Consider the following 21,229-nt stretch of genomic DNA (forward strand, 5'->3'; position numbering starts at 1 on the left):
GTATTTCCCTTAACCCTAAAAAGCCTTTCTTTGCTCTTGATCAAGGGAAGCTCTTGGGTTTTATTGTGTCCAAAGATGGCATTTATATTGATCCTGATCGGATCAAATAAATCTCTGAAATCCCTTTCCCACACAATAAAAAATCGATGCAGTCATTTTTAGGCCAGATCAATTTTGTTAAAAGATTTGTTCCAGATTTTTCTCAAATTATTTTGCCACTTCAAACAATGATTAAGAAAAATTCAGTCTTTAAGTGGGGATCAGCAAAAAAAGAAGCTTTTGATCTAATCAAGCAATCAATAATCAATTCCCCAGCCTTAAATACTCCAAATTTTTCTAATCATTTTACATTGTATACCATCGCATCCAATTTCTCTTATGTCACAGTACTTACGCAACTAAATGATCACAATCTGGAAGCACCCATTTCATTTTTTAGCTCAAATCTTCAGGGTGTTGAATTGAATTACTCCGATGTAGAAAAACAAGCCTTTGTTGTATTTAAAGCAGTCAAGCATTATAGACCCTTCCTTTTGAAAACCCATACAAAAGTTATAGTTCCTTTCCCTGCAGTTAGGAAACTATTAATCCAAAAAGAACTGGGTGAAAAAAGGGCAAATTGGGTCACAACGCTTCAAGAGTATGACTTAGAAATTAGGCCAGCAAAGATTGTTAGGGGCCAAGGTTTTTGCAGGATATTGGCAGGAGCATCCAACATTATAGAATCAAGTGATACAGATCAAACTGAAGAAATCAACCAGATAAGTGTCACTGATTCTGAATCTCAATATGCAGATTTAATATTTTATTTAAAGAATGGTTATGCACCTCCAAACCTGTCTTACAAAAACAAAAGGGTTATTAGGTTAAAAGCAAAGAATTTTACAATTATTGATGATGTGCTTTTTAGGCAGAATTATGATTCAATCTTATTAAGATGCCTTGAGAAACTTGAAGCACAAAAGGTTTTGCAGGAGTGACATGATGGACCAGCAGGAGGACATTTTGGAGCTGACACAATAGCTCACAAAATTATTCATGTTGGATACTATTGGCCTACTCTGTTTAGAGATGCCCACGAATATGTAAGGAAATGCCTCAATTGTCAAACTTCTAGTGGAAGACAACTTAAATCAGCTTTCCCTCTGCAACCAGTCAACATTGAACAACCATTTGAGCAATGGGGATTGGACCTCATAGGGGAAATTACTCCACCATCTTGCAAACAACATAAGTATATCCTTACTGCTACCGATTATTTCACTAAGTGGGTGGAGGCCATTCCTTTGAAGACAGCAAATTCTGAAGCAATCATTGAGTTCATAGATCAATTCATCATTACCAGGTTTGGTGTCCCAAATGCTCTTATTTTTGATAATGCATCTTATTTCTCAGGCAATGCTATGTTTGATTTCGCTATTAAAAGAGGATTTAAATTAAAGTATTCTGCTAATTACTATCCCCAGGGTAATGGTTTAGCAGAGTCTACTAATAAGAATCTGATCAAAATCATTAAGCGAACTATAGAACAAAATCATAAAAACTGGCACAAATCCTTAATGTTTGCATTATGGGCTGATAGGATAACACAGAAAGCTTCTATAGGATCTTCCCCATTCAATCTCGTGTATGGAAAAGAAGCAGTACTGCCCACAAATCTTGTTCTTCCTTCTTTAGCCCTAGTACAGTTCACTAAAGAAACTCCTTATTCTTCTATTCAGCTTAGACATGATCAAATTCTAAAATTAGAAGAGGAAAGAGAAAAAGCCAAGGTTATTCATGCCAAACATCATCAAACCATCAAGGCAGCTTTTGATTCAGTCTCATCCAGTTCAAAACAATTTCAAGTCGGTGATTTAGTTCTGAAATGGGACAAAGCCCATGAGGACAAGGGAAAACACACCAAGTTCCAGAAGATGTGGCTTGGACCATTTCAGATCTGTGAAAAGATAAGCCATTCGACCTTTATATTGCAAGACTTATCAGGGTTGAGAGATTCTCTCCGTGTTAATGGCCTTATCTTGAAGAAATTCTTTAATTGAGGAGGTAACCCCTTCTCCTTTCAGTTTGATAGAGTTTTGTAGTTTGTAGGATTTGTAGAAAATAATGTTGTAAGGTATATACTGTTGACCTTTTCTGTGTTTGAAAATTTGATCTACAGAAGTAGTGTGATATTTGGCTTTTAAAATAATAGAACTCTTAACCAAAAGGGATAATTTCTAGGAAATTAGGTATCATTGTATTCTGAAACCACATTTCAAGTTTTGTGAACTCCTCTCAAAGTTTAAAAGTATTGTAAATCATTTTCTGTTTTCAAATTGGTCTCAAAAAGTTATCAATATCAAGATAGAAGCTAATCCAATTTCAGCATCTTCAACTCTTACCCTGTCATCCATTTACTCTTAAGGAGAAGATTGTTCATCCCATTCACTAAAGTTTATGATTACTCAGAGTGTAATTCTAAAATATATGATATTAAAGATAAGAGGTCTTATTACAAGCCTGCTTACCATGTTCATAGGGAAATAGTTTAACCGAAATTACCAATACTGCATACCAAAATAGGGTAATGGCTTAAAATTATAAGACAAGGGGTCTCATCACGAGCCAGCTTGTTCGGTTAGATTACTACCAGTGAATGGCATTGTCAATAGCTGGCCACCAAACCAGGACAATGGCTTTTTATCTTATCAATAACAAAAAAAGGAAATGAAATACAAAATATGAAAACATGTTTTGAATTCATTTTGTTAATCACGCTCTTAATTGGATGGAACAAGGGACAATAGCATGGTTAAAAGGTATCCATGTCGAAACTATAAGCGTTTGCTGGCAGCAGAGGCTCTACCTATGACAGAAGAGTTCACTATAAAAGCTGATTTGGAAAGGTTTTCTGTTTTATCATTATAAACCAATAGAGGCCTATTTAAAACTTAGAATGTATCTATTTTCTTAAAAAAAGAGAGGAAATTAGCAAAAATAGATTCATTTTACTTGGAATGCATATATACCTAGTTATATTAGAATTTTCCCCTTTGATTAGAACTCTATTTTGCAAAAGTTTAAGTATTTCTATGCTTTTCAGAGATAACTGGTTCTTCCAGCGAATCGCTAATTGTTGTGCCCTACAACAACCCCCCATTTCATATCATTTATATTTACTAAATTATCATATGAAATGGGTCCCTTTAGAAGTTAATTGGTATCAATATTGCATTATTTGAAAAAGGTCCGCAAACCAAATGAAGACATTATATAAAACCTTTTGAAAAACCCATTTTTGATCAAATAAAACAATCTTTTATCATTGCGATAAAGCGATCGCAAGATCGCATATTTGAAAAACCCATTTTTGATCAAATAAAACAATCTTTTATCATTGCGATAAAGCGATCGCAAGATCGCATATCGCAATGACATAGAAAACACAAATAAGTGACATATGGGTTCCCGCCAATGCGATATCGCTATCGGCTATCGGCAATACTCTATACGCAATCTTAAAGCACCCCAAGCCTTCACCCCGATGCGATGCGATATCGCAATCGGCAATCGACAATATCCTATGCACAATAATAAGGCGCCCAGGTCATACCCCCGATGCGATGCGATATCGCAATCGGCAATCGGCGATACACTATCTATGCACATTGTTATGCCCATTCACCTCGATGCGATGCGATTTCGCTATCGGCGATCGGTGGTATGCTATCCATATGTTTATATAATACCAATTCTCCCGATGCGATGCGATATCGCTATCGGCGATCGGTGGTATGCTATCCATATGTTTATATAATACCAATTCTCCCGATGCGATGCGATATCGCTATCGGTGATCGGGGTTTCAAAATTGTCAACATAAGGATTTAAGTGTTCCCGACGCCTCATTATGATATAGTGCGGATTTCAAAAAAGCCGTTAAATGGAGGGATATTATGATCAAATCATATTTAAAGCTTAATCTGCTAAGCAATGATGCACCTGCGCCGAACCGCCAAAACATCCATAGCACGCTTAAACGGGTCATTCAGCCGAATAATGGTATAATGAGCATTTAAGGGGTGGCAGGTTTTAAACGGCTATTTAATATAATTGTAAGATCTTCCCATGGATTGTATCCGCGACCATTTTTAGAGTTAATCTATCAGCACGCTTTGATCAATATATCTTTCCCGTATTGGATTTTCATTGGCATATCTCTTTTTATTTTCGCCTCTGTGCAGAATTCATCCAAAGGAGAAAGCTCAAGCAAAATGGGGAAGAAATCCAAGAAGACCACAGGCGCTTCTGCTACACCAGCTGCAGGACAAGCTGTCGTGGACAAAAAGAAGGGATTGATATCTGATACTACATGTATGGGTCTCATCAGAGTTACTTGGCAAGGTACCTACAACCTGATTGAAGCCGAAGAACTAGCAGTGACAACAATAGAAGCTACTGTTGATTTAACTTTGAAATTTGAGGGTACTCTCAAGGACTTAGCCGACCCTTTCCTTCACAGGATAGCAGCCAGGGAGCAAATTCTCCCATACACAGACGTAGTGCGGTGGGCGATTGAAGAAATCCCAATCCTGGATAGAACCTTCAGCACCAGAGACGGGAGAATTTTCGGGTCATTCAGGGCGGATGATCTAAGGCAAATGTATCATTTGCCCGAGCCAGAGAAGATATATAATAAGGCGTTCCTGGAGAAATTCGCAAACGAAAATGAAGTTGAATCCAAACCCATCCGGGATTGGAGAAAAAATCCAGCCAAGCACAAACATGAGTCGTCTGGTAAGTACTCAGTTGATTCCCTGGCCTCTCCTTATTGCTATGTTGGAATAATGATGTGTAGATTGTGGGGATTGCATGACTTTGCTAATTTTACCATAGAAATGGTTCCCCTAATGGAAGCGGCATGCAATAGTGTAATTATGGATTGGGCCACTATCCTCTCAGACAAATTAGCAATAGTTGTGCTTGAGTTTAGAAGCAAGACCCGTATTTCTGAAAGGGTAATTCCCCCATTCTACTACAGTGCCTATATTCTAGATACCCTGTGTTTTAACTCTGAATTCCCCGTACTTGGCTGGAGGTGGACTACTCAAGACCCCACGCGTATTCATATATATCATCAGAAATTGTGGAAATCTTCTTATAAACATCATCTATACCAAGTCTGTAATGGCTTTATGTTGCCTATTTATTATTCCATTTTCGATAAACCTGCTCCCAAGATTTCCTATCAAGCCGGAATTGATTTAACCGCAATAGGTAGATGGTTTGGATAGGAGAGATTTACCTACATAAGAGTTTTCAGTAGCCAAGCCAGACCTCAGGTCCTCCCTTTATACATACCGGATAAACTACTGGCGAGGGAAATTTCTTACCAAATCATTGCTGAGAGTGTTACACAAACGCTCAAGAAAAATAAGAAGCAAGGCTTGCCCTCTTTTCCTTTGAGATGCAGTGTATATACCTTGCATGATCTCAAACATGCAGAAAAGGAAGCTACAAAGATTCAATCCTTAACTCTGGCGACTCTCCCAAATAGGCAGTTTGATCCAAACAAAGTTGCCTATACTGCACTAGAACAGGCCAAATTGACAAGATTTGACCATAAAGAAGATATGTTTGATGACCTGTTCTCTTCAGCTGAGACAATAAATCAGGTTAAAGCATTCGCTAAAGTGAAATATAATGATGAAGGGTTGACTGAATTTAATAAACTTAGAGAACAGAGGTTGCAAACTCTGCCTCTAGATTTACTAGCAACAACCCCAGCGACATCATCAAGCGAGCCTGATCGGCAACAGTCAAAGGAACCTCCGGTTATAACAAAGGATCATAAGAGGGAACAGGAGGAAAAGCAGAGGAGAGAACAAGAAGAAAAGTAGAGAAAAGAAAAAGAAGAAAAGCAGAAGAGAGCGCAGGAGGAAAAACAGAGAAGAGAGAAAGAGGAAAAGCAAAAGAAAGAGCATGAGGAAAGGAAAAAGAAAGAACAAGAGGAACAGCAGAAGAGAGAACAGGAAAAAGTGCGGAAGGAGTCCCAAGCCGAAAAGCAAAAACAAACCACCATTGATGTCAATATAGATACTCGTATTGACCCTAAATTGCTCCAGGAATGGAAGCAATTTGATTCCATCATTAGTGGGTTGGAATGTTCAAAAGATACGGACACTTCCAAGTCAACGGACACACCAGAAATCACTTCATCACAGGTTCTGAGTGGAACCAGCGGCCCACACATTTCTAAAGACGTTGATATAATACCAAAGGACCCCTCCGACCAAATCATTCTCCAGGTAGAAGATATTCCTCCCCTGGATGTTTTCTACAGCCTGAGGCATAAAGCAGTGGTGAAACGACAAAGGAAAATAAGAAGGACTGATCAACCTTCCCTTTTCCCAGAGCAAACTGTTACAGACAATGTGGTTTGGAAGGAGGAATTTGACCCCTCCAACGACCTAAAAAAACTGTCGCAGTATGCGGGAGCCTATTCGGCAGCGAAAATTGATAAGGCATCGGAGGTAAGTCTTCTACTGAAAACCAAGGATCAAGAGATTTTCTCATTACAGGCAGAGTTAGCTGAGACAAAGCAGAAGGCAGAGCAGGCAAAGCAGCTTCTGTTGACACAACAGCAAGTGAACAGTCAACTAACTCAACAATTGCAGGCAGAAAAGCAAAGGATCGACCAAAGCGCGATCCAGAAACAGAAGGAATTATCAGAGGCATTGGCACAATTAAAGGCAGCAAATGAGCAAATGATGAAAACAAAAGATGAGCAAATTGCTCAATTGTCATCACAGCTCGAAAAAATAAAGGGTGTTCCACAAGTGGCTGAATTTAGAGCAGAAGCATTACAAATAAACACTGCATTAATATCCCAAATTAAGCTTCTATGTCAACAAATCGCCTAGGCAGAGCCACTGTGTGAATTAACGGCATCCATAAATAAGCAGGTAGAGAAGGCCAGAACTGAATTGGATCAAGTCGAAGAAACCATAGCAGCATTTCTTGACTGGCAAGATTCTGATCAAGGACATGCGGCGAATTTGCCCAGGATCCTAGAAACAAATAAAGATATACTCTTTACGGAATGGCAGTCCTAGTTAATGAGAGCAGAGAGGGCAGCTTCAAGATGTAAATCCACTTCCAGCAATCTAGTTGAACTGGTTAATAACACTCTCTATTTATCAAACATGATCTCCCAATGCACACCAGGAAAGTTGACAACAACGAACACATTGGAGCAATCATGTTATCCTGATTTAGAGGAAAAGGGGAGATTAATCGCTGGGATTAACAATTTAACCTGGGACACATATTGGTTCTTCCTGGTAAAGCCGCATACACAAAGAGCCGCCCTTAAGTGCCTAACAGATGCGATCGGGTATATGATTCCTGATATTCAGGATGCCACCTATGCCACCCAGCTCAGTTCACGCCTCAAAAAACCTCCTGAAGTAGAGCCAATGCTTGTGATAATTCAGCTCAGATATAAAGGCAAGCAACCTACATGATGAATCATGCCGCCGACTGCCAGATCGCTCAAGAAAATCATATCAAGATTGATTGATACCAATTAAATAGGATTTCTATTTCATAGATAGGTAGATTAGCTAAGTATTTATAGACCCTTTCATTGTTTTGGAAAAGGTCGTAAAGTTTTGTACCAGAGTTAAAGACTGAAGTTTGCACTATTGTGCTTCAGTCAATATTCTTTTATGAAACTGGACCAGTTGTTCTTAATTCAACAAGGAAGTTTTTATGCAATTGTGCACTATTTTCTTTGTTGAGAATGTTTCTGCGTTGAAGGAAGAATTACAAGTAGTGATTGATATTGGGAGTGTCAAGCAACTCATATGGTATTTCTATCTATGTCTGAATTCATTCCTTTCATATGAATTGTTATGTGATTATTCTTGCTATTATTGATTATATGCATGCGCTGTGACAGCAGATCTATATTCATTCCACTATTGGATGTTTTATGATGTTCCTTTCTTTTTAATCATGTATATGTCAATGATATAAATGATAAGTGTGGTAACATCGCTTTAATCACTTTGCTTAACTATTTAAGCATAGTAATCATGAATGAAATAATGTCCATGTCTGTTAAATGGAGTCATCTATATGCCTGTTTATAGACACAGGTCATCAAGCGCTGCACTTTAAAGCTCAATAAGTTCCCGGGATAGATCATGGTTTATGTATTCTTGTTAATAGTTTTAGTTATTCTCTCACCGCTAGTTTAGTTTATAAATCATCCATTCATCCCGTTTATCCACTTTTGGGAAACTGGTCCCATTATCCCCAGTCGGAGCCACTATTCCAAATGGAAAAGGAGCTGTACTAAGGTCCGGACCAGGTGGTTATCCCCAATGTTGTTGCAGCGATTTTCGAGGCATCAACACCTTGTAATTAATTTTTTTGCAAAATTCTTCAGATTGCTTGTTTGCTGATTGTAAATGGATGTCATGTCTTAGAAAATAGGTTTTTATCTCCTTAGCTAGCCCTACTTAGAGTAGAATTGATAAATGTTTCTTATGTATTTACTTTGTCATTTTCAATCTATAGTCAAAAGATAACATTTTGGTTGATTGATCTTTGTCGAAAGAAAGTGTCATAAAATCGTCTTTTCCTTCGAAAATTGAATTGTCGTAAAGTTTTCATTCATGAAAGATCGATTGATTGATGTGTGCATATGATTAGTCTTTTCATTGAAAGTATTGTAATTCCTCATTTCTTTGAAAATGAAAGTGTCGTAAAGTCTTCCTTTCCTTGAAAAGAAATTGTCGCAAAATCATCATTTTTATGAAAAGAGTTTATTGATCGATTGTGCATTAGTTTTCCTTTTTGTTCATTCACATTAAGGGAAATCAAAAAGAAATACATGCATGTTGCATTGAAAAATTTTGTGAATGCTTGAAAGGAATAGCTAGGGAAATTGCATTAGATGTGCTCTTTACTCTTTGTCAAAATTTTGATTGCTCTATCCCTACTAGCTAAGCATTTTCATTGTTCAAACCAAATCAAAATTTTGTTTATCATATTAGTTGCATTTTAGGAATTGCAAACATACATCACGTGGTTAACCTTGAAAGGAAAATTATAAAGAAGATCAACTTAAAATTTATCTGAATTTACCTAGTCGAGCATTGTCACCTACCGAAAAACGTTTAGAGGTCTAGGCTAGAGATGTGTTCTGGCATCGTAAAACAAAGCAGTTGTTGCTAACTTGTCTACAACACGTCTTGAGTGTGATACCTCATTCCACATACATGAGTATATCGTAGCTCGTCCACATACCTTCGGGTATATAGGGTGGTGTTACAGTACGTAAAGTAAATGGGAATGCTCTCACTCTGCATTTTTGCATTAGAAAATGCTTATACGGACTGGGCCTCCATGTACCTTCGGGTATATATGGGAGGACAACACTAGATTGATATCCATCCTTAGGTAGCTGAGTCAGCCGCCTTGTACAATGTGATACACCGAACACAACATTCGGGGAGATTGTCTACCTTTACTTTTTGGTTCGCCAGGAGGTATTCTGCAGTTCAAAGTTGCTTGGTAAACATTTTTCCTAGATTAACCTTCTTTTTTTTTATGGTACTTTGATTAAAATTAAAATTAATTGACCGCGGATAACATCCTCCACGCTCGCTCCTTAGTTGATCTTAGCTTGAAACATATGGTGAAAATCCGGAGTCTACCGATCAAGGAATTCCTTTTGACGGAAATCCTAGTCCTTTTTCTTCTTTTGGAAATATTGGTGCTCCTTACATGGCCACATTATCCCTACTAGGATGTACCATTGTCTTTCGAGTATGGGTTTTTTCAACCTCCTTGGTTCAAAATGTTGTGATTTCTCTGCAATCGAGTACACCTCCAACTGGACAAAATCAACCTTAAGTTGATCCTAAAGTTGATCCTTTGCCTTCTTCTTTGGTTGTTTCTTCCTCCCCTTCTTCCTCTTCTCCTGGGGAAAGTACTAGTACTAGTAACCAGGTGGCTAAGAAGAAGGAAGGGAAGAAGAAGAAGAAGAAGAAGAAGAAGAAGAAGCAAATTCAGCAGAGGAGCAACCAAGCAACCATTACTTTGAATGCAATATCTAATGAGAAAGCATTCGTCACGCCTCACAAAGTTCGATATCCATGAAAACTTTGTGTGGGAGACCATCTTCTTCAAAATTGTCCTGATATTCCTCAGATCTTAGAAGAATGTTCTTCTCGTTCACATCATCCTGTGTCATCAACTTCTGGATATCATGTTGGTGACACACCATCAACTAGTGGTAGTAAATTTCATTGAAAGAAGGGTAAAGTTAGGTGTCCATGTAGGTTATGTGAAGGAAATCACCCCATTCACCTTTGTCCCTATCTGGATGAAGCCAAAAAAGCGTTGGATAATTTTCCTGCTTTACCGCAGTGACTTCCATCTGGTCATAGGAAACTATCCCTAAATCCTTCACTAGTATATGAATTGACTGTCCAAAATCAACCGTTAGTCAAACCCACTCTCTCTGAAAGTGAATCTTATGAGTCTATACCTGACCCAAATCAATAGGTCAAGGTAATAGTTGACCCGATTTCACCTTCAGCTAATCGTACGTTTGCCAAACAGAGTGAATGTTATACCACTCAAGTTCTTTTTGTTTCTTCAGATTCCAATGAGCTTGGGGGCAGTTCTCATGTTCCATCAATAGAGGAGGGAAATCCTCCCGCTCTCATAACTCAAGGGGTTAATTCTCCCATTTCTACGGTAACCCCTCCAAGTAGTCTGGTCAATTCCTTTGATTGGAATCGACTGGTAGGATTTCGTCTTCCTTCTTATGTGCCCTTCTAGATCATAGTACATGTTTGTAATATGATTATATCTAGCACTATTATAGATGAAGGTGCATCAGTGAGTATCATTTCCTCAACTACTTGGCAAGCACTTGGTTCACCATTGCTTGTGCCTGTTACATAGAATCTGTTGTGTTTTAACAGAGGAACCAGTCAACCATTAGGGATCCTCCCTCAGTTACCTATTACTTTGGGAGGAAAACTCATTTATCTAAATGTGATGGTAGTCCCAGGCGCTTTATATTATAAATTACTACTTGGGCACGACTATGTTTATGACATGGGAGCTATTGTTTCAACACTCTTTCGAGTGATTTGTTTCCCGCATGAAGGTATAATTGTCACCATTGACTAGTTTCATTTCCCGGTCCAAATATAGCTCCTAGTCAACCATCTTCCTTAAATGATCCTTTTGTACCAATGGTATCATCCCCGCCACGGGTTAATTATGTGGCAACCTATTCCATACCTACATCAACTGACGATAAATTCAGTGATGTTGTACATCATGTACTGGGGGCATTGGAATCATATCTCTCCTTCATGACTTCTTATGAGTTGTGAACCAGGCCCATGAGGATAGTTCTTTTACTATGTCAACCTCATTAAAAAATGAAACAACTCCCATGAGGATAGTTCCTTGTCTTGTGTCAAGATCGTTAAAAAATGAAACAAGGAACATGAGGATGGTTCTTTTACTGTGTCAACCTCGTTAAAATATGAAACATGCCTATGAGGACAGTTCCTGGTCTTGTTTCAACCTCATTAAAAAATGAAACTAAGGGTATGAGCAGAGCTCCTTGTCTTGTGTCAATCTAATTAAAAAATGAAATAAGGACCCCTACAGCAAAGTTCCAATTCGAGTCTCTGATTAGATCTCATAAAATCCCAGTTGATTCTTTCACTTGATCTTGTAAAAGAACCTTCATTCCATCCACTTATTAGCCACAAGTAGTCTACTTAGGTGAATGTAATGAAGCTTGGGGGGCATGCACCTAGTGGTAAAGTTAAGTTTCCCTGTAGGTTATGTGAAGGGAATCACCCCATTCACTTTTGTTCCTATCTCGGCAAAGCCAAAAAGTGTTGGATAAATGTCCTGCTTCACTGCAGCGACTTCCATCTGGTTATAGGAGACTCTCCTTTTCATCATTCTAGGGGCATGTAAACCAATCTCAAGCATAGCTCTTCATTTCAATCTTGTGTAAAAATGAAATTGAATCCAAGCATAGTTTTTCATTTCAAGCTTGTGTAAACATGAAACTGAACCCTAGCATGGTTTCCTATGGTTCAAGCTTGTGTAAAAATGAACCCATTTTCCATTTGTAACCCTCATGATTTCCATTCTATAAGCCTCTTTAGTCAGTTGAGCCTTGGTTGTTTTCATTCCATCACCACCATTTCTTTGGCCAATCATACACTTTCACTTGGTTGTTTTACCTTTTTTGAGGAATGGTTGCAATGAGTGGTCTTATTAGCCAGTCTCTTCACATAAATCAACATGTTTTGAGAAGTTCCAACATCACCGGAACCAGTTGCTACCCTAAACACCACTCATTCCTCAAAACGGAGTCCTCTTTAAGCTCTTTTCAGACTCTCTAAACATGAAAAGATTGTCGAGCGCTTTTCCTTTCTAGCGTCTTAACGGATTGGAAACGATATCTCTCTTGCATTATTTTACGCTTTTTCAGACTTGGGAGATTAATTTACGAAAAATAACTTGTGGATTTTTCTTTTTGTCTCTTTTCAAACTCTCTAAGCATGAAAAGGACTAAGTTATCTTTGTCGTTAAACTCGTTAAAAACATCAAATAACAACAAACTTGTCCATATAGACAAGACCGAGTTTCACCTTTCATAGAATCGTTAAAGCATCAAATAGTGATGGATTCACTTGAAGGGTGGAATTATAAAACAATCATATGTTATCCTCCTCAAGCTTGACAAAAAATAAAGAGGTACTGGTTAGAAATGACTGGGGAAAAATTGGGAAAAGGGGAAAACACTTTATGGTAGCAAGTCGCTCTTGAACATGACACTTTCACCACATCATCGTGACTATGTGGGTTGGGTCATTCAGCTTGATGGTCATCACACCGTTGTTCTATCATACCATCCATTACTTTGTTTTGGGTTAATGCTACCGATTCATCTTAGTGTAATCGACATGTTTAAGATAAGTCGTTCAATTTAAAATTCATCCTTTGCAATACTGTAAACCTTCATTTTCATGAACGGCATTCTTGAACCTTCTACTGTCAGTCGATTTTTTATCTCCAAAATAATTTACCTCATTTCATGTCATTGATGTGGGATACGTCAAGGCACTCCTGTGATGAGTCACTTCTTGTCGACATCAGCACATTATCCAAGAAGTTGACTTAGAAACACCCCTTCAGTACCTTGAGGTTTGCATACATCAATGGCAGGTTTCTCGCTTCTGGCGATAGGTTGACATCACTGGCCTTCGACTGAAAGAGTTTGTATGGTGTTCGACATCAAATCATTTATTCACACCAGGTGAAATGTACCGTAGTACCTTGAGGGTCCTTATCATTATTGGTGATTCCTCTTGTTTCTGTTAACGACTTACATCATTGGTTGGTAATCAGATGATGTCTTCCCATGTTCGACTTCAGATCATCTATTCACATGGTTAGACTTGTACTTGAGCAAAATATTGAACGAGATTGAAGACCCTGGATCTAGTTTCATCCATTTGGGCTGCGATATTTTCAGGACTACTAAATCAAATGTACAATGGCCTTACACATATGGTCATCCTAATCATGGGTCTATATCTATAGAAACATGAGTCTATATCTATAGACGACTATCTGATTTATGTACATGTAATGAAAGTTTATATGCTAAGCATGGGTATGCCTTCCCTCAACAGTTCATGAGAAAAAATCAAATTAACATGATATATGTATTGTAATTGATGCAGGTCACCTTCCACTTTGAAACCTTCTCCCCACATGGTAAAGAATTTCACTCGACATATATAATTTCGACTTCATGCTTTAGGGGGCAACTGTTACATATCCTTTTGGGAAAATCACTCCCATCTTATAGATCAGTGTTTTAGGGCCCATGAAACCCTAATTTAGTTGTCACATGCCCTAAAGAAGTCAAACATTAGAATGCCTAACTTCCCAAGAATTTCTATGACTGAAATCATCCAAAAATTGTCTCTAAGAAGATTAGCACAGGCAGGTCTTCATTAGGGTGTACTGCAGTGTAGTCCAGTACACTTCTAGGGTGGTATGCAGCACACTTGAGCCCTATTTGTCTTGTGCTAGGTGAATTTGAGTGAATATGCATTGGGGTTTGGAATAGTCTTATCCATAGGATGCTTTTGGAAGTTTCCCAGGGCTATCCTCTCCTTTGAGCTCTAAATTGGATGAGGTAGGGAGTTAAGGAACATCAATCCATTTATCCCTTCCTCCATGGAACTAAATTCTATATTTGGGAGGGCATTCATTATCACCATTTATGGCATAAATTCCTTTATTCACCTCTAAAAAGACCACTCATTTAAGTGATGAGGGGGATGGAAATCATTGAATTATAGGGAGATGATGTTAGTATGATACTTGAGTTGATTTCAAGTATTGTAATGATGTGAAAATGTCTTGCTTGTTATGAGGAGAGGATGGGATTGAACTAGAGGAGTGATGTTGAATCAAGCAAATTGGGCTGTAACTCTTCATTTTACTAATAAAGTGTTCAAAGATTTTTCCATATGTTTGTATTTTCCATTGATGCTTTCATATTTGTATTATGAACTTTATTCCATTCTATGTTTAATCAATAGATGTTAATTTTAGGCATGTTCTATGCTAGAGAAATTTATTTAAATTTCTTTTCCAGATTAGCAATCACATCAGCATAAAGTAAACTGCAGATAGAACATAAATATATATCACAGAAGACAAGCCAAGACAAGAGGACAAAAGATGTGGCGGTAGCCAGGGACAAACCCCAATGTGGGGAAACCCTTGATCAATTCTTCTTTTATGTTCTTAAAAGTTCAGCAAAGAGAGATAGTACATTTACAACAAAATTCAACACTTTGACTTATATAGATCTGAGCATAGATCATATCCTATAATGATGAGATCAGCTGAAGACATTCTACTTCAACTAATTCTCCAAGGTGATGACTTCACCTATCGTAGTGCTACCTTTCATCCATTTGCTACACCTTACCATTTAGCACCATGTTGTACCATCACAGACCTGGACCTAGATGAATGAGTTACTCTCATCTACTCTCATCATCATGCTGCTCCTTACTAATATGCCCATCATCATGCTGTCTCATCCATCATCATGTTGTTGGGATTATCATCCTTGCCGCACCTCTGAGATACTTTTTCATATCAAGAATACTAGATCTGAGTACTGTGATGACAATTGCCACTGTATGTCTCCTTTTATAGGTATGCTGAGAAGCTCTTGATCAATACTGAAACCCACTTCATCATTGTGGTTATGTCGAGATAGTAACATATAAATTTGTGAGACTGAGATGATACCCAATGTAATTTTCATTGTGAAATCTGAGTTATGTTGTTCATTGCATCTAAACTATCACAGGGATACCACCGAGATTTATATTGATTGATTGCGGCTACAACAATTCATTCCAGTGATCTCATTACCTTACTGCAGCTACCTGCATCTCTTCCTTATCATTGCGGCTACCCTTTCCCTGACTGTGGCTGTCTATGTCTTGACTATAACTTCATATACATGACTGTGACTTCTTCATTTCCAGCGGCTTCATCATTTTCACTTGATTGCAGCTAGTTCACTTCCTGTGGCTTCGTTATTCCTTAATTGCAGCTATCTCGGTTATAATTTCCATATATAGCGTATATATGTATCCCATAGAATGACCATACATGTTCTGAACCATAGAATGGCCATACCTGTATAGCATATATATAGAGCGTATATATGTATCCAATCTTCACGTAGAATGGCCATACCTGTATAGCGTATATATAAAATGTATATATGTATAGAATGGCAGAGAGGAATGCGTGAACAGGTCTTGTTGACTCACTACATCTTATTGACCCATACCTATATAGCGTATAAAGGAAATATGTATAGAATAGCAGAGAGGACTGTGTGAACAGGTCTTGTTGACTCACTGTGTCTTGTTGACCCATACCTGTATAGCGTATAGAATATATATGTATAGAATGGTAGAGAGGAATGTGTGAACATGCCTTGTTGAGTCACTGTGTCTTATTGACCCATTGACTACATTTATATTTCTTCATAATCCTATTGCTTACTGCGTCTAGGGTATCACCTGTGGCTAGTGCATCAGCTACTTAGCCGAGCATACTCTTACTGTCTCTCTCCTTCACCAAAAACCCAAAGACGTGGAGAGGAGGAGATCACTTCAAGAGTGTGTATAAAATAACTTTAAATTTTCCTCTATTTATACTAAAACATATATGATGAATAGACATGTCTATTGGGCTTCTGAGCCTACTCAAGTTGCTGGCCGACTTGACAATTTATTTTATAACATAAATAAATTCATAGCTTCATAAATAATTATCGGAATCAGATGATCTTTAGATCAATCCTACACCTATCGATGAGAGGGATCCAATAAAATTATCAGCTGCCATAAATAAGATGACCCACATGGAGTTTGGCCCTAGTTTCCAATTTTAACACTCCCTCTCAACTTGGGAGAACTCCATCCGCTGATCCATATATCTGACTGTACTATCTTTGCCATCAGTGCCCTGCACTGCTCTGCTCTACTCAGCTCAGATCTGCTTAGCTCTACTCATCTCTACTCTGCTCAGCTCAGCTCTGCTCAGCTCTACTCTTCTCAGCTCAGCTCAGCTTTGCTCTACTCAACTCTGCTCTTCTCAGCTCTACTATGCTAAACCATGAAGAAGAAGAATTGATCAAGAATGTCTCATACCATTCTCCACTGATCCGAAGTCAGTCTTAGAGTGCATACCACTGGTCCAAGAGCAGTCTCAACTGACCCAAAGTCAGCATCATATTGGGTACCACTCCTACTGCTGGTCCCGGGCTAGTATCATCAATCTTAGAGAGTGTACCATTGGTCACAGACTAGTCTCAACCGATCTAAAGTCAGTGCCATAGTATGTACCACTCTCACTGGTCCGAGACCAGTCCTCCACTGACTTGAAGTCAGTCTCAGAGTATGTACCACTGGTTCCAGACCAGTCTCAACCGACCCGAAGTCAACATCATAGTGGGTACAACTCCTACAATTGATCCCAAACTAGTATCATTGATCCTAGATCAATGAAGGTCATCCTAGCATAGGGAGTACGGTAGATACAGTGATGCACCCATTGATACTACTATGGTCCCTATCCTCATTTCCCTACTCATTGATCAGATGAGAGGTACTTCCCATGAGTCTGAGACTACATGGGTAGGATGCCTCGATAGGAGAACTAATCAATCTTGTCCTCACAAGAGAACTAATCATCTTGCTACACAGTTGTCATGGAGAACACATCATCCAGACCGCACAGGAGAACTAATCATTCTGCTACACAATCATTATGGAGAACACATCATCCAGACCTCATAGGAGAACTGATCATCCTGCTACATACGAGATCGAATCATCTTGTCTCACAAGAGAGTGAGCCATCTTGTCCCACAAGTGAGCAAATCATCTTGTCTATAGGAGAGCGAATCATCTTGTCCACAGGAGAGTGAATCATCCTATCCATAGGAGAGAAAATCATCCTATCCCACAACAAAGTGAATCATCTTGTCCCACAAGAGAGCAAATCATCTTGTCCATAGGAGAGCGAATCATCTTATCCCATAAGAGAGCGAATCATCTTATCCCAGTGCGCACCACTAGGGGAGGGTGAGTCACCCTATGGTCGTATGTTGCTCTAGTGAGAACTACAAGCCCTTAGAGCTCCGAGAGCTCAATGTATGCAACATGCAGGACCCTTTTACAAGGGTCTCTCGATGACTCCAAGTCGTTCGAAAAAATCAAAAATTTGATCTTTCCTTGGGGCTCTGACAAAGTGTAGCAACTTGTACATCATCTCAATGCGATAGAGCCTCCTTGCTCATCGATTTACCATATCCCAGATAAGGCAATATCTAATGTCTATCTACTGGAGAAATACATGATTCCTCAATAATCGAATCCCACCTCTATTTGTCACAGAGAATCACAGTGGTATTCATCATGTGTACTCACTAAAGAGTTTCCACAACCAGGAAACTTCATATGAGGTCATACTCATAGTTATGTATCCTGTCTCGGCGATAATTATAACAACCAACTTCTACTTCCTACTCATCTGTGATATTGAAGCAGAATCCAAAGAGAACCAGCACTGAGAAGTGCTCTAGTGATCCTCCACACCGCCTGCCCAGTCAGCATTCGAATAATCATGCAGTTTTCATATTTCCGGCAGTGTATCTCAATCCATGAGAGATTGTGCCCCGAAGATATCTCAGAAAATTCTTGGCACCAATCCAGTGAGGCTCAACCAAATATGATCTCACCATGCTAACTGCAAAACATATGTCCGGAATCTAGCTCCCTCTTACTTCTGAAAATGAGAGGGTTTGTCCCTGTTGGAAGTAGTTCATCCGCATAAGGTGTCGGTATGAGAGGTCTATCATCCACAACCTTCAGGAAATGGTTTGGATTAGTTTCACTCCTAGTGAATCTTAGCTACATCTGACAACTATCAATCCTCTCATACTATGCCTGGGCTGATTTTCTTCAATCCATAGAGGGCTTTCTTCCACTTGCATCCATGAGATTCCTGATCATCAATCTCAAACTCCTTGGGTTGTTCCAAGCCTGTGGACTTGCTGTATGAGGGGAATGGTCCCCTTATAAGATTTTACTTCGGTACATCTCAAACATGTACCTTCTTCATGCTATTTTTGAATTCAAGCATCCCGATCACCATATGAATCACAGACCTCAGATTCTGAGTTAATGGACATGGTCCCCAGTGGACTTGATGCAACCCTAAACTCAAAAACATCTTGAAAATTGTATTTTCAAACATGTACCTTTCCATCGATGAGTACCACCTTGAAACCTTCAACTTCCATTGTATAAATGGACACCAGGTTCTTCTTGCGATCAGGTACATAAAAGAGATCCTGGGGTTCCTTGCTTTCTTTGAAGAGTCGAGCATTTCCTTGATGACCTACATTACCAGTAATTCCTTTGATCATGATGTCCCTGGAATGATTGTTTTCTTCATTAAGAGATGTGTCCCTATCCTTTGAACACTCCTTTGCATGATGGTCAAACTTATCGCAATCATGGCATGTGCCTTTCCTTCCACCCTTAGATCCAAACTTCCCAATGAAATGATCTTTAAGTAGGCCATTAGAAACTTCTGTTGCACCATTATGATAATATGCTCTACTTCGACTTCACCTTGTGAACTTAGAAGAGAGATGTGGAACCCATTGATCCTTTTCTCCTGTCCCTATTGTCTTTGGTGATTGCTCTTTCACTCTTGATTGGGCATTGTCTTCACCTCAGCTCCGATTCCATGTTAATTTTAGGCATGTGTTACACAAAAATATCGTCACCATGATTATTTGCAGTCAGTATGGGTCTATCATCACTTGTACTATCCTCCTAAGCAAGTCTCAGACCTTAGCTCTTCAAGTCAAGCTTTGGAAATGAGAGAAAGACATTAAAAATCAATGTAACTCTGGTTCTGCACTTTCTCTCACTGTCACCTGCGGTCCCGCACCTTTTGTTTACAAAAACTGCGAACCTGCCTGCTCTGTCCCTAACAGTGTGGGTGCGGACCCCTGTGAAAGTCAAAAGGCGCAAGTTTTATCTTAAAAAACTTACTTTGGGTTAATTCTATAGGATTCTAGAAGGAATTTTGACGTGGATTGTTCGCTCTGAGGTGGTTCATGCATCCCAAAAGAGAAGGAGCTAATCCCTTGATGAGAGGAGCTATCCCTTTGAAGGAGGGCTTTATCCCTTTGAAGGAGGACCTAGTAACCTCCCTCCATTGCACTATAAATTCAGGCATTGGGCTGGTTGCTGGAGAGGTTAGAAGCTGAACATTTTTTAGGGTAAATGCTGGTGAAATCAAGACTTCCTAGTTGAGCTTAAGGGGAGAGATCACATACCTTTTTGGATTCATTGGGGAGTGAGTGAAACTTGTCAGAGTAGAGGAGACTTCCTGCTAGACCCTGGAGGAGCTTGTATAGCATCAAGGCACAGGTTGTAAAGTTCTTCTTCTTTTGAATTAATACAATCAAACTCATTTTTCTCAACAAGCATCTCATATTATTTGTTTCATGGACTCCTTGACTTTCATGTTAAATATGTTTTATGATATTGGTTTTTTAGGTGCTATTTAATTTGTTTTCCTTGTTTGTGTTTGCAGATTCGCAACGAAGGAGCGCATTTGGATCAAAGGAGCGAGGGTATCCAAAAACTTGCGTTGGACCTAAGGTAGGCCCTAAAAACACTTGTTTTCCATTGTTTATAAAAGCATATTTAGAGAGAGATAGTGTCTGGTTGGTTTGCTTGTCATTAGGTCTTCTTTAGATTCTAGGAAGGTTTATCTTGTCCGCAATATTGACTTATTCCATGTGACAAAATGGCGACCATACTGGGGACTTGATTGTTTTCCTTGTTTTTACTTTGACCTGAGAAACTGTGTTTTTGTTTCTGTTTTTGGCTTGTTGTGTGTAAAATTGGGTAGAGTTTGTAGATCCAGGGTCTTCATTTCTACTTCCCGAAACAGTACGATTCTATCCATGCGAATGAATGTGTTGATGTCGAACATGGTAGAAACCACTTGATTACCAGTCAATGATGTAAACTGTTAACAAGTGTGAGAGAAACCACCAGTGATGTCAATGGATCTCAAAGTACCCAGTACAATCCATGAGATGCGAATAAATGTGTTGATGTCGAACATGTCACGGAATCCTTTGATCAAAGGTCAATGATGCAACCCGTCATCAAAGGCAAGAAACCTGCCATTGAGGCATGCAGATCCCAAGGTACTGACGATTTCTAGATCATCTTCCTAGATGATGAGCTGAAGTCAATAGAAAGTGATCTATCGTAGGCAAGCCCACAACACGAAATCATAGATCAATTTGAATAAATTTAGTTGCAAGGACTGACTTAGGGATGGTCAAGATGGATGACAAATATTTTGCAGATGAATGGCTTATTGGCAGTGACCTCTTGAACACATAACGACACGATAGATGGCTTGGTGACAATTGACCCAAAGTTAATACCCAGAAACTGGCTGAAGACTTTTAATGTGGTTTGATCAATGGTTAGGCAAAGGATTTCCCAACCCGGGTGAATAAAAGTGTCGTGTT

This window comes from Pinus tabuliformis, chromosome 1_2 (genome assembly GCF_031772625.1).
Source record: "Pinus tabuliformis cultivar Carrire ecotype Pingquan chromosome 1_2, CPIR1, whole genome shotgun sequence".
Classification (NCBI taxonomy): Eukaryota; Viridiplantae; Streptophyta; class Pinopsida; order Pinales; family Pinaceae; genus Pinus; species Pinus tabuliformis.